At 27.3% G+C, this 20,865-nt stretch overlaps 1 protein-coding gene across 2 annotated transcripts in view; it reads right to left on the bottom strand.

The window, feature by feature from the left end:
• LOC136980149 (A-kinase anchor protein 1, mitochondrial-like) overlaps nucleotides 1-16,630 on the bottom strand; it is a 34,558-nt gene extending 17,928 nt beyond the window's left edge. The window contains exon 1 of one of the 2 annotated variants that reach the window (XM_067276191.1): nucleotides 16,537-16,630. The gene's annotated coding sequence lies outside the window, so the exon portion shown is untranslated. Of the gene's footprint in view, nucleotides 1-15,895; nucleotides 16,073-16,536 lie in introns of those variants that run through there. The other variant, XM_067276190.1, reaches the window with a different exon arrangement.
• Nucleotides 16,631-20,865: the final 4,235 nt, after the last annotated feature.

Here is a 20,865-nt window from a genome sequence, read left to right on the forward strand (position 1 = left end):
TCTTCTTTATATCAGTTGTTCGTGTAACCTAGTATTTATGTCTGATACACCAGTTTTTCCATTTCATTCAGTGGTCAATCACTTACAATATTCTTTTTACACTGTTTACTTTTAAACTTGAGTGGAACAGCAGAGGGGCAGAAGAGCACTAGTGTGAAAAACACCATCTCATGAGGATACACCCCCCCATGTGTGCAATATATTTAAGTATATGTATATTTCCTTCAAAGATAAAGCATTTATTCGGACGGTTTATGCAAATTTATGGACAATTTGAATAAATAAATTTTTTATATATAATCATAGAATCTGTTGTTTTCTAGAACTCTCCAAATTGTTTTTGAATAAAATATTTCCAAAATAAATTTCATTTTGGATATTAATCTTGTATATATGATAGAAGTGCCCTATCTTCTGTAAGCATCTACAATGGCACAAATGATTTAAATCTTATGAATTTAGTTTCTCTAATTGTGATATACTTTATCAATGGCTAGTATTAAGTATTTTCTGGGAAACACACAAAAGTGTATATCATTATAAATGATCCATTAATCTAGACACCAACCAAATGCCAAAATTCTATCGGGCTAGATATGGCTAATTACTAAATAAATTACGCAACCAAATTTGGCACTAGAGAGAGGCATTAGGCGCCATCTCGTATTAACTTTAATAATTATAATTTTAAATAATTTAGAACCACTGAAGAAAAAAAAAATTGCATCAGAGCAGGACTTGAACACACATCTGCTTACCATGCAGATGCATTGCCAGTTACACTATCTGGCTATCCGGACCTCCAGTCCGATCTCCTCCTTCAGCACATATAAGCTAACGTTATAACCACCGATGGTTATAACAATGCTGGCTGGGGACACATCCAGTGCCCATGTCCTATAAGGCACTCAACCAGCCATCGCAAACCCTGGCAAGGCATAATATATATATATATTAATCCATTAATATATTTATTGGTCCATTAATACTGTAATATAAAATTGATTCACACAGTAAGCATTTTAAAATCACTTATAATAAATGTTTAATGTTTATTTTATAAATGTTTACATTAACTAACTAATACAGATAAGAATTTTGACTGAGAATTTTACAATTTTTTTTATTTAAAAACGTTTAGTTATTTTAGAAATGAAATTTTCTATTTTAGAATTATTTTTGTAAATTGATTTTCAACTTTAAAACAAAGTAAAATTCTAAAGTATGAAAAAAGTTCCATACAGAAACTTAATGTATAACTATATACATAAAACAAATGTGTTTAAAAGAAAAACAAGCTTATGCCTTCTCACATACAAAACAGTTTGACAATTAGGTGGCTTTTATAATTTGCCAGAGGCAATGATATAACTGGTTATACAATTTGTTTACTCACTTCACCTGTCTATTATCATATTTGTAAAGTTTTATTAAAGATTTAATGTGTGTATATTATATATATATATATATTAAAATCTAATTTGTCATAAAATAACTGCAAATATAAAATTTTAAAAACTTATAAGTGAAGTTTTAATCGTGTTTAAAATAACCAGAAACTTAAAAAAATTTTAAAATAATAAATGCATTAAATCCTACAGATATGTTTTTTTATAACAACTTTATCAAAACAGCCTTGATGCCACCTATTCAAAATTAAAATCAAATTTATCAAATGAAAATTTTATTTGAAACAATCTAACATTTTCAATTCTGGCAGAAAAAAGTAATATATATATATATATCAGTAGTAAACCTATATCATAAAAAGCATTTTCTTTAAAAACTGACAAAGAATGCAACATGAGAATAAAACAAACTGTACTGATAATTTTATTAGAAAGATTCTTTAAAGCAATTTCAAACTTTAACATTTATTATTTTTTTTTTACATGTTAACATACTACTGAAGTTTTACATTCTGTTTGAATTCTCTAGAATTAATCGAATCCTTAAATTTAACTAAATTGTTTTTTTTTAATATTTAAGTATTTCATATTTTAAAAAACACATCATTCAAGATGCTAAAAACAAGCATGTCACAGAAAATGTAATAAATTAAACGATCTTCAAATTGCAAGTGTTGTATAACTACTTTGTTAATATAGATTGTTTTAACTTTCTATGCCGAAATAGTAGACCTAGTTTAGATTTATATTCAAACATGATATAAAAGTTAATCTCCGATGGATTATATAAACTTTAATTTGCCGTAAAAATTAGAGGTAATGGTCAAACAATGTATCGCATACTGTAATGGAATTTTATTTCACGAACTATTCATAAAATTTTACAACTACACACACACAAACACTTATTTTATAAGAGTACATATATTTTTGTTTTTTTTTATGATCACTAAAAATGCTTTGGCTTTTAATTTGTAAAAATTAAAAAATACCTCCAAATAAAAAATGACTTAGGTCACTTTCATAAATCACTAGCACACAAACAATCAAACACCCAATTTTTACATAATGCCAAACAATTGCCATATTATTGGGCTATAATGAGGCTAATTTAATAATCAGATGTAAAATAATTTGATTAGAGGTAGGCAGTTATGCAACCATCTCATGATAATTATAATAAATAAATACAGTAAATTTTAATTTAGGATTTCTGGAAGAAAAGCAGTTTAGAGTGGGACTCGAACCCACAATTCTTGCCCGTCGTACGGATGCGCTCTCGATTACGCTACTCGGACCTCTCCATCCGACCTTTGTATCAAACGATGTTTCCACACATCTACACACCAATATTTTACAATATCATACAGATGTTTAAAATTAAAAAAATTCAGATTGTTATCTCTCATTTCACTTAAACTTAGAGATAAACAGGAAAAGGTCCAAGTGGTTTTATCGATACGATAGAAACATCTTGTTATTCTCATTACGCCATAACAAATAACTCTTCCATCAATATTTAAGATAAAAACAAAATAAAAATATATCACAGGATACAAACTATTAATAGTAAGAAAATTATGAAAAACATATGCCTTTGTGATTAAATTCTTAACCTTAATACTAGTGATACAGTAACTGTTTTCTTAAAGTTTAAAATTGTAATACTGTATATTAAACTGATCGCTTCTTAAATAATTTAAAAAAAAAAATCTAAATTATAATCTCTAGCAGACAGTAAGGACTTTGAAAATTGCTTAAGAATGCAATTTAAAATATATTAAACATTTGGAATTTTGAACCAACCAACAACTTATATATTCATTTTAACAGGAGATAAGATAATCTGATATTTATGATTTAATAAAACTACGACTTTTCAAGGACAAAGTGAAAATTAGCTTACGTTATAAATCAACTATATGATTCATATATTTAATTCACGATGACAGGAATATTAACTTTATATATTTTTATAAAAACATTTTATATTGCTACAAAAATATTTATAAAATCTGTTTTATATTGCACATACGTAAAAAACACGTGAATTATTTACAGAACACGTGATTAGTTGTCAATTTCGCGCCAAATTATCATGTGATTACGTTAATTTCACACGCAGGAAGGAGAAAATGCACAGTTATAAAGCCAATACTGTATTAACAAAGCGTCGATTACCGGCATTTAAAAAATAAAAAATGAACTCTGAATTAAAAAATATATATATATCTAGATTTAAGTTTGAGTGGGAAGCACCAGGAAACTAAGCAATGTGTGTCTGGTTACAAAAGGATTTTGTCTCCATAGCAACCGAGAACGAAGGAACCCGAGTAACTGGAAAGTCGTACAAAGCGGGGCCCAGCAGACAACAATGCTAAATAGTATGAAGTTCGCTGAACTCTAGATTCGCCCAGTCAAGAATTTTACGAAAACGAGTTTTGAATTTACAAAGTTTCATCTTCGTATCTCTGATTCCTTCCGATACGAAAAGTATCAATTCGTTTACGTAAGTAACAGGTGAAAGAGGAGAATTTTTTTCCCGCCGCCTAACCAAACACCTGCCATACAGGAAGTGATTAGACACTTATCTCGATTGTACCTACACATAAAACTTCGACATAATTATTTCAATTAGATAAACAATAAATTCCTCTATACTTTTCGTACGGTTTCGAGTTGTGCGAAAGAATTTTTCGTAAAAGTTGGCCGCCGACAGGTTTTGGAAGGATACTAAAAAAGCTAAAAAAGCGATCAGGACGATGACTCGGAGCAACATGTCGGCTATAAAACTTAACAGAAAACGTCACAGAATTGGTTCAAGATTAATTTTTTTTCGGGTTTAAACGCCTAGAAAAGAATCCGGCAAGGTGTAGAGGGCTAAATTTTTCGAACTAAAGCTCTAATTTGTGAAATAACTTCCAATTTTCGGCAACTTCTACGCGAATCGCAAAGCGGGCGACAATTGTTAATACAGTACATAGAAGTAGTTTAAATCGTGAAAGGTGGTAAACTTTCCAGAATTTCAAGGTCGTCGTATCTCCTTCGTGCATCTCCGAATTAACTTCGGTCGATAAACAAAATTTACGAAAAAAAAAAAAAACAGAAGTTTAAATCGCAAATTTGCTCGAATTTATCAATTTTAAGAAAAATTACATCAATCAACGACTCTATAAATCTTTGGTTTCGGGTAAATCAATAAGAAATGAGTCACAACTTCGTCGTAAAAAAACCGAATACTAGCGAGGTTGACGCCGAAGTTTTAAACGCGAAAACGTGTACTGTACGTCGGACGTTCAGCGCCGCTTTCCTGTAAGCATAGATTCTATGCTTACGGGAAAGCGGCGCTGAACGTCCGACGTACACGTTTCGCGTTTAAAACTTCGGCCTCAACCTCGCTACTAAAAACATGATGCAAACTTATCAATTAGGGGAAAATGTTATAAGAAGTTAAAATATGAATTTATAAAAGTTTAAATCACACTTTAAACCTTATCACAACTTAATAACCCTTTACTAAATGATAAACGGAAAATAGAGTTAGAAAACGGATAAGCAAATTATTTTCGTCAACTTTCTATTTAAAAAAAAAATTGCGAATCTACTTTAAAATAATAATAAAAAACATCCGACTGATCATTCACCTCAAAAGTCTAAGTCATTAGTGGCTTATTGTTTGAAAATTGTGCGCGCTTTCAACGTAATCAATGGCATTTAATTGGTACCGTTCTTGCTTAAATTATTAAATATTCTCCAAACCGATTAATCATTTCGAGTCCCAATTCTATTTAAATATATATATGTTTTTTTTTTTTTTCTTTTTCTTTCTTCAGGCGGGAAGCAAAATTAGGAAAATTCTAGACTTCAGACAAATCGATAAGCGTTTTAGACGAGACATTCGTCGAACAGTAAAGAAAACGTATAACTTATACTTCGGATTGTAATGAAATTTCTCGAAATTTACTGTATCCTGGATGGGAGAAAAATGCAGTAAAGTCTGCAGAGAAAAGAGTTTTTTTATGTATATAGATAGAAACGCCGAATTTAGTCGAGCGTACAGAAATGTTCTGGACGTTCTGTTCTAGGTCAAAATTATCCAAACTGGTATCACTGTGTAATCGAGTCGAACAAAGACAGGAAGTGCAGATTAGAACTTGTTCAATATACCTGAGACAATTACAATATTTAAAAACAAACAAAAAAAAAAACTTTATATGTTATACGTTTAAATTACTTATAGTGCAGGTAAACGTTCTATTAAATCACAAAAAAAACCTAATTTAAAATTTTTAAATATTAATTTTAATGATTTTAGCAGTTATTTATAAGCATTGCTTTCAATTAAATGAATAACAGTATTTACACTTCCTATTAAATTAGCAAACAGAATTTTAACACATTAATTTTGGAATGTATATGATCCCTATTTAAGTCATTAATTTTAGAAACTCTTGAAAAATTTCTTAAAATACTCGGATCCAAAATTATCTAATTATCCAGTCAATTATTTACTCCATATTCTGTTCTTAACAGCATTAAAATATACTATATATTGGATTTAAAACTCAATTTAACTATATATCTAAATTTTGACAAATTTAATTTAGTTTTAATGGGAATTTGATAAAATTAATTTTTTTAAAAAAATCTACAAGCCGGATTCTATTAAAACTAATTTTACCAATATTAGCTTGAACGTAATCCAGTTTGGCTATTAAAAAATGGTCGACTTATTAATTCGATAAAACCTTATATAATTATATAAAGTAATGTTCTAATGACTTAAAAATCACAAATGGAAAAAGCTGAACTTTAATATCAATTATAAAACAATGTGGAATCATTTGAGAATTCGTCTTTGATTCGGTAAAACAAATTTTTAAAAATATTAGCCTTGTTTTGAATTTATTTACTATTATTTTTTTTTTATAAGCAAATCTTGAACTTCTGCCAGATAAAATTTCCAAACAGGAAAAAACTATTAGATCATGTATTTATATTCAGATTAATACAAGTACAAAGGAATAATTTTATTAAATTTAATCCAGTATTAACAAATTTATACAAAATTAAATGCATTATTTCCCATAATGGAATAAAACATACACAATTCTAAAAAATTAAGTTTACTATAATTTATTAAAAAATAATAATAAAAATAAAATATGAAATTCATATTTAAAATTCTGACCGTCTCGCAGAGGTTCGAAATTCTGAAAGTTTGCATAAAAATTATTCTTATTAACAAATTTTTAATATTCGATTTTAAAATTTTACTCGTAATTGCATTCTTTTCTACCGCTACATAGGAATTACCTGAGATACTGGGATAATGCCAGACCTTGTCAATAAAAAGAAAAAACATTAGGTCCAATGACTTAGTATGAATGGAAGCCTGCCAAATGTCTTACATCATTGAAAATAGGGTCAACAAAATGTAATCAAACTTTTAAATATGTTTAAAAAAATTTTAATGGAGAAGAATCGAATGTATTTGTATAGCTAAATGATGGATAAGATGATTTGGCTAATAGATTATATCAAAACTGAGAAATATTATTTTTGGCAAATGGTTTAGACCAATTCTTTCTATTACTAATTTAGATCAGTTAAAACGAAGCCAAAGTTATATTTGCTTTCGTTTGTGAAAATTCGTTTGAATCGAAGTTTTAAACTTTACATTCCTGTAAGAACGTGTTTAATATTTTATACGAATTATACAATTCTAATTCTGCAATGTATAGATATAATAGAAATATTTAAAAATCATAAATTAGTCCATTTTTCAATATTATATTTAACAATAAATTGTCACGACATATGAATTTGTACAAAGAATGCAGTAAATCTGAAAACCAAAGAATTTATATTTTGTACGATTTCCTATATATTTCAAGGAAAAATTTAAATAATAATGGCAATTTTAGTTTTTATGATCTTCGATACCAAAATATCCTTTTTTGTAACAAAGTCATTAAACATAAATGTTATACAAATTATGGTAACTTAATATACAAGTACTTTTCAGTTCCTAAATTAATCATTACGCAAGCAAAGTAATACTCATCCATAGCATAAAATAATTATAATTTGTACAGAAAATAAATTTTTAATAATGACATCTAACATGTAAACTTTTAAAATCATTTAAACAATCCCAAAAAATGTATTCAAAACATTTTACATGAAAAAGTTTAAAATAAACAATTAAACTGAAACTAAACAACTCATGTATAGTATATATATATAATATATATATATATATATATACTATACATCATTAGTGAATTAAAGGCACGAAACTGGATCAATTCGGTTCACGTAAATTTTCCTAGATTTTCGTTATACCCCATTTCCAATGAAGCGTGTTTCATATGATTTCATATCCAAATAAATTTTTAATTATATTTTATTAGAAAAATACATTAAATAGTATCATAGGGAGGAAATCTAATTAGAACCAAATGTTTTCGAAAGTGTAAAATTTTAATTTTCACTAATTAAATTCAAGATATGACATATAAAAAGATACTTTAATTATTAAACAAAAACTGAATAATATACATATATTAGTATGAATGGATAGTATCAACATAATGATTGCATCGAAAAAATCTTAGCACCTAAAGTGTTAAATTCTATTTATTAAAAATTTGAAATCACTTTATTCATTTCAATGCCATTTAGTTATTATACCTTATTATCTAATAATCTCTTCAATATAAGAAATAGAAGTGATCATCCTAATAGTGAATAAGGTAGAAATTTATGAATGAAATATTTTGCATTTTTCATTCATAAGTCACTTGTTTATCAAACTGTAGTTATTTTTCCTTAACTTAAATAGGAAATTTTTATTTTTCATTGATTTCCCCAAGGAGCAATTACATAGTAAATGAAGTATTTAGATGTGATTAAATTATCCAGTCACTATACAACTATTCTAATGAATGTTGTATAAAGTTCTAAATATTATTGTCAAGTTAATATAATGCTTATTTCTTTCGAAGTATTAATTCAATCTTCTAAGATGAGATGTTAGAAAATAAAGTTAATACAATTGAATTGAAGCTTATAGTTATTAATTATACTTTAATCTTTCTAAATATAAAATAAAAACAATTGAGAATATTAAATTTTAACCATGTTAATATAAAACAGAATAATATAAATAAATTTATTGAGACAATATAACCATTTTATCAAAAAACCAATAGTTTAATGAAAGAAAAGCTTTAATTAATGGCTTATTTCTACTGTAAGAATCATCACATATTTATAAACTTGCACTATTTATATTGTTACAATTTATTCAGAAAATTTAAACAATTACTTCAAAATCTGGATTCAATAGCATAATCTTGTTTAATGTAAGCAAGCAGCTCAATCCTCATTTTATCATGAAGCATGTCATGTTCAAAAACAAACTTCCTATTTAGCAAGTGATTAAAATGTTTTTTTTGTTAATTTTTAATCTGTTTTTATTCAATTAAGAATGTTTGATGTCTTGTTAGACAATTTATTTAGATCTTATCTGGGTGTTGTTTTTAGTATGACAAAATTGTGAAATATTTGAAAAGCATTCTGATATTAAAACAAATAATGCTTAGTGTTCCTGAACTAATTTGTATAGATTAGTCATAAAACAGTAGTTCATAGTAACTTCAATATTTAATAATCATTAAAACCTTTAAAAAAATTTTCCTAATTAGAATTTTGTAAATTCATCATTTAGATCTACAATAAACCTGTCTGTATCATCACTGTATCAAACTTGCATTCACGAGATGTCTCAAAAGAAAAAAATATGACAACTAAAGTCAACTCTCCATTGCAAATAATCAGGATGAAATTTAATTCTTACCTTTCACCTAATCAAATTGGAGTAATAAGTTAAAACAATACAAACAGGTAGTCATAAATCAGTTTCTGTACAATCCTTCCATTAAGAAAAATCAATTTAAAACAAAAGAATACAGAGAAACTAAAAAAAACAAGTAAAACTTGATTTAGAATATGAAAGTTAAAAAAAAAAAGATAATTTAGATAATTTATTAGAACAAACAAAAACTAATGGAGAATTTGGAGTAATTGGTTTCATACAGAACTAATAAAAACTATCACAAATTTCACAATTATACCCTTTTTAGTGTACATGTAGAAACACCTACTAACAAAGGAATTACACATTTTCATATAAAATTACTTTTTTCAGTTATCAATTACAAAAGTAAAGTGACTTATGTAAATCAGTCTATCACAATAAACAACACTTTCTATAACTTAAATTTTATATTTGCAACTGTAAACAAATTTTATTAAATCTAAAGCCTCTGATTACAAGTGTATCTGTCCAATTGAAATAAAATTCTAACATAAAATTTATAGTTTTATTTAATTATAAACAAATGTTTGAAGGATTTTATTATACACATTTGATTTAATGTATGAAAATTAACCCAAGAAGTTTCATTTCTAAAATATACATACTGTATATATATATATATATATTAGAAATGTTCTATGTTATGTATGAATGTATATGTACTTTATATGAAATGATATCAAAACACGATTATATATACATATTTTGCTTTCGTAAAAAGCGCATCAGGAGATGACGCCATTTTGTTTTTTAATCTAGCAGCGTGACCGAAACACATTTCATTTTAAAATTTAAAAGAAATTGTATTAACATCGAGTGAAAGTTATGTTAAATACGATTAATTGTTTGTTTTTGTGAATTTCTGATTTGTTAACTTTATCAGCTAGCCTTCGAAGCAATTAACGCAAACTACAGATAACATTCACGTGTTAAAACCACGTGGTCAGATTAAAAAATACATATGCGGTATTAAATATGGCTACTGATGCCGCTGAGTTCCAGAATGCATGACTTTCTTTTGATATTATTTTACACTCATTTCGTTTACTTTATTCGTTTATATTAAACTAACGAAATCAGAAGCGCTTTAAACTGATATTAGGTATATGTAGTCGCCAAATAATTGCGCAATTTTAGTTATGCCTAATAGATGATTCATTGGTTTTAACGTTCGTTGTACTAAATTCCGTTCTGCCTCAATACTAAATTCGTTTTTAATTAGCTTTACTAAAATCTTTCTCAAATAAATTAAATATAAACGTAATTTAAAATAAAATGGCAACAAACTGATTAACAACACAAAACTACCATATGTAAATTGATTATAGGTATTTATCATCGCTATTTTCAGCAGAGGATATTAAACTCTTGCATATTTTACTTGTATGCAAGAATTTAATATATTTTTACATACAATTTGAGAAATCATGGCATGAAATCTTGTTCTGTAAAAGTTTTATAGTTAAATAATTTATCCACTCTAAGTAGATTCAGCTATATCATCAATTAGAGAATAAAAGAATTAGTATGAGAGATTGTTTTAAAAATTATGCATTTTTAAATATGGCATTTTGCATAAACACACCATAATATAGTTGAGATAATTACATATCTGACTACCATATAAGATAAAAAGTTTAATTCCACAGGTGCTAAATTTCTCTTTGATGTTCAACCTCTAACTCTATCAGGCTTCTGCAATAAGCATCTAGAATGATCTTGAAAATTAAATGGCCAGAGTACTTCTTTAATATATCTGGTTAAGCAAAATCAATGAAACTGGCCAGTCACTGGTTGCAATGCAATTTGACAAATATTTTTAATAACTATTAAATTTTAGCACATTTACAAAAGCTACAATAACCTAACTATATTTATGGAGGATTCCACTCTAATTAATGTTAATTATAAGAAAATAAAACTAAAGACAAAATACTAATTATTTTCTAAATCATATTTATGAAATATGACTCAAATACATGTGCAAACATTATAATTTAAAACAAAAAAAAAACTTATACGATGTGATTAAAACTTTTAAAAATACATCATTTAAAAAGAAAAATTTACAGAAAAAACTTAATTTTATGGATGTGCTGTTCATCAATAATGTCAGACACTATTTACAATTTGACCAGGTGCAAAATGATGTGATCAGCAAAACAATTAAGTGTCATACTGTACCCATTCAACAACAGAACTTTAATTCATAATTCAACACTTGCCTTATTGTAGAAAATAGATGGAGTAAGCAAAAGATTCAGTTTAGAATTTACCTATTTGCTATAAAAAAGCTATTTTTGTTCTTTATTAAATTATTAATTTAACAAAGCCAAAAGATAATATATTATTTCTAACATTTTTTTAAACATTAGTATTCCATTGATCAGTATATCTATGAATAAATTTATTTACTTATCTTGTAAAGTTTACAAATTTACTGTTTTATTTACAGAAATGAATCATTTTAAGGAAACAATTTGAGCATAATGTTCCTACTAAATATACTTCGTATACTAGCACTATGTTGTTGTTAGCTTTAATTTCTTCAATGTCTGAAATATGTCTGAAATGTAGATACATGTGAGACTGCATCCACTTGAACTTATTATTACTACAATGAAATGGTGATGGTTGATTAGATGCTGTTGTATGTATTTTTAGTATTCAAATGGAAAATGAAATTTAGACATAAATTGTGGATAAAAACAAATGTTCTAAACACGGATTAATAAATATATCAAATCAATAGAATATAGCCTGAAGCAGATTACTGGTAATTTACCATTATATACATTTAATTAATTTTTAATATAATATACTGTTGGTTTATGAAAATATTGTTTAAATAAACAATATTTTGCTTCCTGCATATAAAATTGGTACATCTCATCTTTAAATAATGACTATATTACAAATTAACATTAATCTATAACTATAGTAACTACGGAAGTGTTAAATAATTCAATAAACAGCAAACCTTCGCAAAACTATTAATTCAGCTGTAAAGACGGAAATATTTAATTCTTATTTCATGTGCGTGCAACAGAAAGACAATTCCAATCCAAGGTTTTTGCTTAGAAACAGCAGTTAATTTTTAACACACATTGATAATCAATTAGATGATTTTGACCAAAATGGAACATGGCAATTCTGTCTTCAACTCTACAATGGATTGACTACACAACTAGTAAGCTCAATAATTAAATTTAAAACTATTGATGAGTAAACATGAGATGAGTAAACTCTAGATGAGTAAACATGTATAATACTTATCGTAAATTACTATTTTGATGTATAAATGACAACCAATAAATTAGTGTGATTATGATTTTGATACACAACTCATAAAATGTCTTAATATAGTAAGAGAGATTCAAAATTTAAGAAAGAAAATTTTAAAAATAAATTTGAATAGACTTCTTAAATAAGAAAGCCTCAATTCATAAATTTAAAAACTGATACAGATGGACATGAAATTAAGACAATAGCAAACATTGTCATTTTAATTTTGCTAACTATGCAGAGCAACTTACATATTTCTACTTTTAATCAAATTATATAAATGAAATTACAGTTAAACTATTTTTTTTTATTATAGATGCTGAATTATAGACTTTTGTGGTTAAGTATTTGAACTATATTCATTTAGATAAAATTTAATATCTAGGCTTTATATAAATTTTTTTTTTATTTCTTAATACTGTCTAAGCAAATTTTAAATGACATTGTTAAACTTTTTAAAAGTAATTCACACATTTTTTTTTACTGAAATCTATCCGGACGTTAATACTTATTTATAAGTAGATTAATAAGTACTTTAAGACCTGATATGGAACAGATTAAAATATCGAAAAGGTCAATCTCACAAAAAGTCAAAGAATTTCTTTGTCCTTGGCTGAATAATGTGGTCTATTATTTTAAAAATTTATGATTTATTAGAATTAGAAAACCTGATTGAGAAACCTGTTAACACCCAATTAGAAACAAGTTTCCATGTGAACTAGAATCAAATCTTTTAATATATTGGATTTTAAATGTTACACACACTTGTACTTTGCCAAATTCTCAAGTATACATTATTTCACGTAAGTCTATCTCTAGTATTTTCATTATAACATGAAATTTATTAAAAAGGTAATCTATACACTTAACTGTATTTTAAAACAAATTTTATAAACTGAAAATTATACTGCACTGTTCCATTCTTTTCGCAAAGTTTGTTAGCCTGAATTGTGTAAATTTGAAACAATTTTAATGAAATTAAAAACCAAAAGAACTTTACTTCTTACATTTTTCATTTAATGTAAACAGTAATACAGTATTAGTTAAGTATACTTATTGTTTTTCTACAATAAACTGTACTGAAAATGATAACCTGAATTAAGTTGATTTTTATTAATTAATGTGGTATTAAAATTATATTTTCTGTAGAAATTACACTTTATAAATTTCATACTCTTTGGTAGTTACAATACAAAATATAAAGTTATACTTAAAAGTTACAATTATGTTAGAGACATGTTTCAATTTACAAGAAAGCATATCTTAACGTTAAGTCTAAAAGGAAAAAAAAAATTGTCCAAAAAAATATAAAGTGCAATTCTTTTGGATATATTATTATTATTTCAGTAAAAGAAGAACATTAACTGAACTATTTTATAAATTATTTTAAAATGTTACTACTATTTGAAGCTTTACTTTAGAAATAATATATTAATATTTTAACACTCTTTAGACAGTTTTTGTTTTTGACAAGAATCAACATGTTCAGATATAATTCATACCTGCACAGAACTTTTTACCTTGTATTTTGGTTACTGAATATTGTTTTTCATCTGAGTTATACTACTCCATAAATTTAATTCAAAATTATAATAAAATTTTGTCATGTCAACAGAACATAATCAGTGATCAAATAACAAGGTTAGGTTAACTCCATTCTCTATCAATGGGGTAAATGATATCTCAACCAAGGACATCATTTACTCCACTGATAAAGAAAATTAATTGAGAACATGTCATGGTATTTCAAAAGTAAAGGATTTGAAATTAAATATACAACCATTCAATGGAAACAATGTCAAATTACATTTATTTGAAATTTTTGAAAATTACCCAAGTTATTTGTATTAAATTGATCTGGTGCAATAAATTTTTATATATCTATATAATATTCAAATAAGAAAATTTGCATGAATATTTATAAACTTAAATCTGCTTTATTGTTGAATTATCTTTAAAAAAACTTATCATTTATTAATAAATAATTTGGGTAGTTCTTTACAAGACATACTAAAATTAAAAGAGAAAATGTTTGTGTAACTATAGACTAAATTATGCTTATCTCTAAACATATTGAAAAAAAACTAATTTTTTAAATAAATAAATCAAGAACATTTATATAGGTAATATAATATAGTTGCTATTTTGCAATCAGATTATATAATAATGTTACAATAATTTAATAATTTCCATATGATGATAATAAAGTTCATTACTTCCACATCCAGATTGTTTTTCATAATTCATTTCTCTGAACATAAATATACAAAATTTCTTTGTTCTAACGTGTAACAAGCAGAACAAGGAGATAATATGAAAATATTTTTGACTAAAACACAAAAAAAACAAAATAAAAATAAAAATATTCATCCTTTAAAATTTAAAACATTTTCCTGTTAAGATTAATATGGGAACAAATTTTAAAATACAAGAAAATGTAGTTATTCAAAACATTTTGCTGTTATTTATTTGTAAATTAAAAGTATAACTTGATTCTGGATGTAGAGGTATACTTTAACCCTAATTTTTTTTTTTTTAACCAAATAACACTGCACTTGAAAAATTTAAGTATCTTAAATCTTAAAAATGACTTAGAAAGAAGTGAAATATCATTTCTAAGTAGTGTCTCTTTTAATATTGCTTGATATTAATTTAATAAATAGAGATAATTCTTAACACGCTGACATATGCATAAATACAAATCAGGCTAAAGAGGAAATTTGAGACTTTGTTCCAATAAATGAAAACAGATTTCAATTTTTAAACTCAACTCAAAGCTTTAAACAAGGGAAATTAATCTACATGTATATTATCACAAATAAAACATGTTATCAAATTATCTTGTTATCAATTCAGAAAAATAAGTTTTAAAAATTATCAAGGTCTTCTTAATCAATAGGCTAAATTAATTTTTATAAGAGCAAAGATTGATACATAAAAATCAACAAAAAATTGATTTTTATCATAAAAATATTAAATATAAATATATATTTTTACTTTATAATAAATTATTTATCGATTAATATTACAAAATAATTTAAAATAGCATACAATACGTTAACAACGCAAACAAGCTTATCAACGTTTTAAACGGCAACCACCACCACCACGTGGTTCCTAATTATACTTTTTTCTAACTTAACTAAAATAACAGCAATAATAAACAAAAACTATCTTGTTTTTACATTTATTATTTAAAAGAATTATTTATAATTAAAAGAAATTAAATGATATAATCCATATTAAATTTAAACAATATGGTGCCATTCAAATGAAATGAGTACATGCCTTTCAACAAAAAATTGCTGTAATTTACCTGAACGATCAAAAATTTTCTATACAGCGCTCGTAATTGACGTATTAACTGAAACTGTCTCAGAACTTACTATGGTCAAAGCTTAAAAACTTTAACTAATAACGTTATCGCAATTATTCCCAACAACCACGTGGCCGTCTTGTTCGCCATGTGCCGAATAGTGTAAGAATTCTCGTGATGACGTAGTAAACCACGAGATCAAATCAGATAATCCCCTGGCGTCAAGCTTTTAAAGTAACAAAATACAGAGAAAGAATTTCTAGAAATTTCGAAATTCGAAACGATTTTTATAAATTTAATAACTTTATTAATTTTTTAAAAAAATCTAATATTATTTCATTTATAATCGTGAATAATTTGAAATAATTTTATATTAAAATGCGTAAAAATTCAATTTAACTCATCGTAGACTGCATATCTTATTAAAACACTACACTCATGACACCTTATAAATTTGCAGCCGTGTTTATTCGGTACAAACGAACGTTTTCGGTCGTGTTTAACGACCTGTTCAATTTAATTTTTTTTTTAAATGTTTAAATTTATAGTTCAGAAATAAAATTGTGTAATTAATTTAATTTATAATATTTTTAAAAACTGATTAACACAATTATAAAATTTAAAAATTAAATTTAACATACCTATAAAGTGCAGAATGCATATAATGTCTATACTTGAAATTTGCTACACGTGTTAACAGTATTTACGAAAAGCGGCAGCTGTATCATCAACAAAATTAACAAACGCTTCTACTTCTACCATCAATATTATATTTAATGAAACCGTACAGTACATAGATTACATAAATATATAAATTTAATCTTATCTAATTTTCTATCAATTAAGATAGAAAAAAACTGAAGTCATAAGTATATTTTATTATTAAACAGTGTTAAAAATAACATAAATTCTGGAACAGCAAAGATCAAAACTGTTTTATTTACAAAAGCTGTAGTTACTTTTCTATGTAATCGTCGTTTCTCTGTTCGTTTTTTCTTCCCGGCACATTAGATATTGTAAAAATACCCCTCGTGTATTCAATATACACTAGTTATTATATAGTTCAAATCAAACTTTTGAATGTGAATAATAAACTAAATTTGTTAAAGCTTTGTTGTTAATAGATTTGCTATGATTTTTTGAGTTGAAACTGGATTAATTGAAGTATCGGGGTGGCACCGGGTGAGGTTTCTCTAACAGGGATGTTAGAGAAACCTACACCTTCCGCTTCTCATCGGCAATTTTAATTTATATTTTAATGCTCTCCCCCTCCCCCACGGGGAAATTTCGAAAAATCCCTTCTTAGTGTGCGTTTTCGTGACGTACCCTAACTCTGTACCAAATTACATCACTTTAGGATCAGCGGCGATGATGAATCAATCAGTCGATGGGCAATGATGAATCAAATCAGTCGATCACCACTCTGGGCGATGATGAATCAATCAGTCAGTCAGGACAAGTAAGTTTATATATTTAAATAGTGCAATTTTGTTTTATAATGCACGGAAATAATTACTGTTAGAAACAAACTCTAAATATAATCATGTAAATATAACTCACCTATAAGTTAAACTGTAGAGAAGACAAGACCGCTAGGTAAAACTGTAGAGAAGACAAGACCGCTAGGTAAAACTTCGAAACGACAACTGAGATTATAGTCCAGTCCGCACTCCCTTTTATAGACCTTTTAAGGCCTGAGAGGGTTACAACAGTAGAGAAAGGCGCGAATTACCTACTTTTCGTTGAACACTGCTAATTAAAGTTTTAAAGAAGCGTAAGATACAATTGCGTCGGTCAACATATTAAACTGTGAAAGAAGAAGAATTGCTTCGGTAACGAACGAATGTAGACTCAAGAATTCAAAAATAAGTTTATATATAAAAATATTACTTTGTATATATATATATATATATATATATATAAAGTAATTTAAAATAATAATAATTGATTTTTTAAACTGTATTTAAGAGCCTAAATCTGTTAATCGAGTCCTTGACGAATTTCGTGTTCGTTGAATATTGTTTAAAAAATGTAAGAAAGAATTCAAATTTTCGCTACAAACAGTAATTAAAAATAGCTTACATCTTTTAAAATCGTTAAAAAATTATTTTCAATTTAATATTTTAGTACAGTATTTTATTATATTTTATGAACCCAATTAACGTTGAACGCTTTAAAGTGAAGCATTGTTCCTACTTTTATGCGTCATTAAGAATTACTTTAAACGTGATAAAGTGATTGAGTGTGTAAAATAAATATGCAAAGTACAGTAATTGAACTTTTTGAAAAGTTCTATTATTGACCACTCTAAATACTGTACGTTTTTGGAAAGATATTTAAGTCCTTTTTCAAAGTACTTATGTTAATTAGACCGAGAATTTGTCGCTAATTCATTGGTTTTTAAAATACTAATCTTGAACAGATGTTTTGCATGAGGATATTATACAGTACTTTAGCAAAGAATTGAGAGGAAATAATTTATCTGTCTAATCGTGTTAAGTATCAATATGAAGTTTTAAGATTGTTATTATATTGTCATAATTAACTACTGTCCATTTTGCGAAGCTATGGAATAGTTTAAACATTAGCAATATGCAGTTTTAAGTAACGCTAGCTGGAAAATTATCTTCTATAAGTATTTTTCTAGTAAATAAAAATAGGCACTTGTGCAGTTTAGGGGGTACGGCTATTTGAGAGGTTTTCGTCCATAAAATTAATCAAATCTAGCCTGATTTCACTCGAATATTTCCAAAACACGTATAACTTGTTGGAAATGATCGATATAAAATATGCTACTCATCTCTGACTACGTGACTACTCATCTCTGACGTGTTCCTGAGAACTTATTCTTTTTGCGAAGAATTCGCTGAACTTTGGAGACATCATTAGTAGAAATATTAAAACATCATTTCATTCTAAATATGGATTAAAATCATATAATAACATATGATAATTGATATATTCTAATAATTCTAATTCTGTTTTAATAAACTAATAATTCTGTTCTGTTTTAAATGATCTAATCTCTTTCATGTCTTAAACAAAATTGAATTATATTTATTTACATCAAGACATTAGACATCTTATGTTGCATCTGACTAATATTTATCATCATAATATATATATCATGATAGAATTATTGTCTTTAGCCAGCGGTTTTACCTTTGTTGCTTCATACAGTCAATAATAATAATAAGTCGTTTCTAATTAAAAAAAATTTAATAGTATATTATGATCTATTACGTGATGTCTCCAAAGTTCAGCGAATTCTTCGCAAAAAGAATAAGTTCTCAGGAACACGTCAGAGATGAGTAGTCACGTGCCGAATAGCGCCGACAAATGTCACGTGACACGCTTCGTACGCGTCCCGTCCTATGTGACACTCCGCGACGAAAACAAGCTTAAGCAATGGCGTCTTCGAACGGGGTACATTCGATAAGTATTCCGACAATTTTTGTTCGTAGCATATTTTATATTGATCATTTCCAACAAGTTATACGTGTTTTTGAAATATTCGAGTGAAATCAGGCTAGATTTGATTAATTTTATGGACAGAAACCTCTCAAATAGCCGTACTCCCTAAACTGCACAAGTGCCTAAAAATATACGTATCCGGGAATTCGACCATTTGTTGATGTAGTATATTTATAACTAGACTTACAAGTTAGTTGTAGCCGTTATTTTAAAACATTCTATTCAAATTTTATTTTCCTGGCTGTTATAAGGGAACGTATTAATCATATCAAATTTGACCCTTAGAGTTTTTTTTGTAAATCTCGACGTTTTGTTTTCAAAACCCCTGAAATCAAAAGTAAAAACATTCCATGGCATTTGTGTGTAGTTATCTTTGATGCTCGCCTTCTGCTGACAGCTCTGGGGACCTATTCTGATAGTATCGTTAAGCTAACGAATACGATAAAAACCAGTTTCTATCGGAACCACGTGATTTGCGTTTAATCAACCGTGAAAATGCTATTCCGAGCCGTACGTACTGTACAGTACGTTTCGTTTTCGGTGCCGATAACCACGTGCGATAACTAAGTTTTTGTTATCGGTCACTCTGGAGCTGCCGTTAGGGACATAACGAAAGTGAAAACAACATGAAGCCTTTTGTTGTACGAATGATTTTACTTCACGAGCAATTGGAGAGACAGTTAATAAACTATGTTTTTTTGTATTGCTTAAAAATAATTACCTTAACTGTTTATGAATATTGTATGAATAATGTAATTGCTTTCTTGTTAAAATTTAAAGTAAGTAGCTATAGAGCTAGTGGAAGGAACGGCAAAACTAGATTGAGGCGCCTCTAGCGGCGACGCCGGGTAACAGAATCGGGGCTACAAAGGTAGCACCAGTGTTGTTTCACCTAGTACTTTTGTACTAATCTAATATCTTTTTACTTGTTCCAGTACCAAGATACCCAACACCATTTTCCTAGTACTATTTATGAGACGGCCGGATGGCCGAGCGGTCAAAGTGGCAGCCTACCGCTCTGGGGACCCTGGATCGAATCCGAGCGGGTCGAATAATCCCCAGGAATTTTTCGGGGTGGTCCGTTCGGATATGTCGGGCTCCGTCCCTCACCACCCGGTCGCCCCATTGTGGGCCTGGCCGCCCCATTGTGGGCCTGGCCGAACCCATAATGGACCTTCTAAATGAGGCCCTCTTAGTGCCCACAGGGCGAAAAAAGTTAAAAAAAAAAAAAAAAGTACTATTTATGAAATCCTAATATCTTTCCTTTCAATTTAGTACCTTTCAAAACATTCATTTTAATTCAATATTTCTATATTTTTCTACTTTACTTTGGCAGTAAATAGATGTTTTTATTGCTTCCTCATTCAAGTGCAGCAGTTGAACGTATTTTTTTGCAATTAAATTTAATAAAAATTAAACTACAAAATCGAGTTCTTAAAAGCAACAATGATAAAATGTTACACTTGGAAACCATCATCTGCTTCAACCATACAAAA

This window comes from Centruroides vittatus, unplaced genomic scaffold (assembly GCF_030686945.1).
Source record: "Centruroides vittatus isolate TY-2023 unplaced genomic scaffold, ASM3068694v2 contig_680, whole genome shotgun sequence".
NCBI classification, from domain to species: domain Eukaryota; kingdom Metazoa; phylum Arthropoda; class Arachnida; order Scorpiones; family Buthidae; genus Centruroides; species Centruroides vittatus.